Raw genomic sequence first — 3,718 nt, forward strand, 5'->3', positions numbered from 1 at the left:
GAATCCCCAGCAGCAGGAGCACTCACCACTGGCTACCCAGACCCCCTGCCCTGAAGCAGGCTGAGTTGGGGGATCCAAGGACCTTGCAGATGGAAAGGAGTGTCCTGAATTTCTTAATTAGATTTTTTCTTTTCTTTTTTAAGTGCCTCTATGATCTTCATACATGCTGCATTAAGCTCTTTTTCTTGTTCTTCGGGTATGTTGGAAACTTCAGTGCCTACTGTGTTGTGGTTACTGGGCTCCAGGAGAGACACTGTTTTGGCTGTTAATGATTGTGTTTTTAAGATGATGTCTAGGCATCTGGGATTGAGAAGATGAAAGGTCCGTGTGATGGTATTTGTTTTTTTTTTTCTGCTGGGTTTCTTGTTCCTGGGTTTCTCCTTCCTCCCTGAACTTTGGAGAGTGTGGTGGACCTATGCTGTCTGGATGGAAATTTTCTATGTACCTGTTTCCTTGTCCTACTTGCCAGTGTGTTCCCAGGTAATGCCTGCTGGTGTTGGAAGCTAGGATAAGGGAATGAGTTGGAGGAAGAAAGGTTGGAGGAAACCTTTGTAATGTGTGGGGAATGGGGTGAGAGAGGAAAGGGAGACCACAGACTACAGAGGTGGGCATGACACTGGGAGGATTCGATCTGGAGAAGTAGAAGTAGAGGTGTGGATCTGCCATCAGCCTACTTGTCACCCTGGCAGGAAGGATCTTTGGTTAGTAGGGTGCTGAGATGGGAACAAGAGACTGAATTGGAGAGGAATGCAAGAGGGGGAAGAGCTGTATGATCCACAAGAAATGGGAATGCACTGTGTGAGAAATCGGCCACAGGTGTTCTGCTGCAGACGTGGAGATGAGAACGGAGGACTGTAGCTGGAGGAACACAGTGCAAATGATATTTAAAAAGCCATTTAATTGGAGAGAAACTTGAAATAGAGATATGTTCAGATTTGTTGAAACTATACAGTGTAAGTAACTAGCCTGTGGCTGTGTTTGTGTTTACAGATTTCAAATGTGAACTACAGAGAATAGTCCAGAGGCTAACAAAAGCCATTAGGACATGCTGTTGTGAGAAAGAGTTGGCTGGACTACTGTTAGTCCCGCTGAGGCTGCAGTGAGCAGGACAACTGCTTCTATACATCCCCCCCCCCTTTCCAATCCCATTGCTGTTCTGCTCCCTGCAGGCCAGGATCCAGGCCCTGCTAAGAAAGTTGCACAATTTATAAGCAGATCAGTGCTGAGACTCTTTCAGGTTTAACTTGTTGATTATTTTCCTCAGATTTGACAATATTGACTGTACTCACTGGACTATAAAGGTTTCCCATACTATGTCTTTCTTTGTGTTTAGTGTGTCCAAGGTGCCAAAATTGAACTTCTGGGAGGTACTTGGGATTTCTCTGGAATATGGATCTGGCCATTCATGTGGGCCACTCTCACTTCTTAGGCAGAAATCCTTCATATTTGACTAATAGCATCTACTCTAAGTATATTTTTACTGCAGTTTTTCCTAGGTACATGGGCAATTTGTGTATTCTTATTAAACCTCTGTGTGCTGTTGGTCAACTTACTTGTCTATATTTACGAAGTGGTCTCCTGTACCCATGCACTGAAGGCTACTTCTCACTTTCTCTATCAGGTTCAGTGTTCACAATTTCTTTCTTTTCATCTCTGACAGTATAAATAGTGTGAGCCTTGTTGCCTACAGAATGGGAAAAAATCTTCACTAACCCCCACATCAGACAGAGGTCTGATCACCAAAATATACAAAAAACTCAAGAAATTGGACACCAAAAGATCACATAATCTAATAAAAAAAATGGACTACAGTCCTAAGCAGAGAACTCTCAACAGAGGAATCTAAAATGGCTGAAAGAAACTTAAGGAAAGATGAGTGACAGCTTCTCATCATGGCGGACCCTAGAGATAAGGCACTTCAGGACTACTGCAAGAAGCTGCTAGAGCACAAGGAGATAGACGGCCATCTTAAGGAGCTAAGGGAACAGTTAAAAGAACTTACCAACCAGTGTGAAAAGTCTGAAAATGATCTGAAGGCACTACAAAGTGTTGTGTAGATTGTGGGTGAAGTGCTTAAACAGTTAACAGAAGAAAAATTCATTGTTAAAGCCACAAATGGACCAAGATATGTCGTAGGTTGTCATCATCAGCTTGATAAAAGTAAGCTGAAGCCAGGAACGAGAGTTGCTTTGGATATGACTACACTAACCATAATGAGGTATTTGCCAAGAGAGGTGGACCCTTTGGTTTATAACACATCTCATGAGGACCCTGGAAATGTTTCTTATTCTGAGATTGAAGGGCTGTTAAAGCAGATTTGGGAATTAAGAGAGGTAATAGAATTACCTCTTACAAACCCAGAATTATTCCAGCGTGTAGGAATAATACCACCAAAAGGCTGTTTGCTATATGGACCACCAGGCACTGGGAAAACACTCTTGGCATGAGCTGTTGCTAGCCAGCTGGACTGAAACTTCCTAAGGGTTGTATCTAGTACTATTGTAGATAAGTACATTGGTGAAAGTGCTTGTTTGATTAGAGAAATGTTTAGTTATGCCAGCGACCACCAGCCATGCATCATTTTTATGGATGAAATAGATGCTGTTGGTGGCCGTCGGTTTTCTGAGGGTACATCAGCTGACAGAGAGATTCAATGAACTTTAATGGATTTACTAAATCAAATGGATGGATTCAATACTCTGCAGAGAGTTAAAATGATCATGGCTACAAATAGACCAGATACACTGGATCCTGCTTTGCTCCGTCTAGGAAGATTAGACAGAAAAAAACCTATCGATTTATGAAATGAACAAGCAAGATTACATATATTGAAAATTTATACAGGCCCTATTACAAAGCATGGTGAAATAGATTATGAAGCAATTGTAAAGCTTTCCGATGGCTTTAATGGAGCAGACCTGAGAAATGTTTGTACTAAAGCAGGTATGTTTGCCATTAATGCTGATCATAATTTTGTAGTTCAGGAAGACTTCATGAAAACAGTCAGGAAAGTAGCTGACTTTAAGAAGCTAGAGTCCAAACTAGACTATGAAACTGTGTGACTTGCTATCAGGTTTTTGATGGCTGCATGACAGACATTGGCTTAATGTAAAAATAAAGTTAAGGAAAATAATGTATGTATTGGCAGTGACCTCATTAAAAGTGAATAAACATGTATGAACAACATAAAAAAAAAAAATTAAGAAAATATTAAAAAAAAAAAAAAAAAAAAAAAAAAAAAATAAAAAAAAAAAAAATACAAAAAAAAAAAAAAAAGAAAAGAAAAAAAAAAAAAAAATAAAAAAATAAAAATAAAGAAAAAAAAAAAAAAAAAAAAAAATAATACAAAAAAAAAAAAAATAAAAAATAATAAAAAAAATATAAAAATCAATATGAAAAAATAAAAAAAAATCAGAAAAAAAAATACAAAAAAAATAAATAAAAAAACTAAAAGAAAAATAAAAAAAGAATAAAAAATTAAGAAAAAAAAAAATATGAAAAACTAACTTCATAGCAGCTTTGTTTGTCATAGCCAGAACCTGGAAACAACTTATATGCCCCTCAACCGAAGAATGGATAAGGAAAATGTGGTACATTTACACAGTGGAGTACTACACAGCAGAAAAATTAACAACATGAATTTTGCAGGAAAATGGATGGAGCTAGAAAACATTATTTTGAGTGAGGTGACCCAGACACAGAAAGACAATTATCACAT

At 38.2% G+C, this 3,718-nt stretch overlaps 1 pseudogene; it reads left to right on the plus strand.

The window, feature by feature from the left end:
- Positions 1-1,878: 1,878 nt before the first annotated feature.
- On the plus strand, positions 1,879-3,062 carry LOC126488553 (26S proteasome regulatory subunit 10B-like; annotated as a pseudogene).
- The last annotated feature ends 656 nt before the right edge of the window (positions 3,063-3,718 follow it).

The sequence above is a fragment of the Alexandromys fortis genome, unplaced genomic scaffold (assembly GCF_014885135.2).
Source record: "Alexandromys fortis isolate MF-2015 unplaced genomic scaffold, M_Fortis_MF-2015_v1.1 scaffold_170, whole genome shotgun sequence".
Classification (NCBI taxonomy): domain Eukaryota; kingdom Metazoa; phylum Chordata; class Mammalia; order Rodentia; family Cricetidae; genus Alexandromys; species Alexandromys fortis.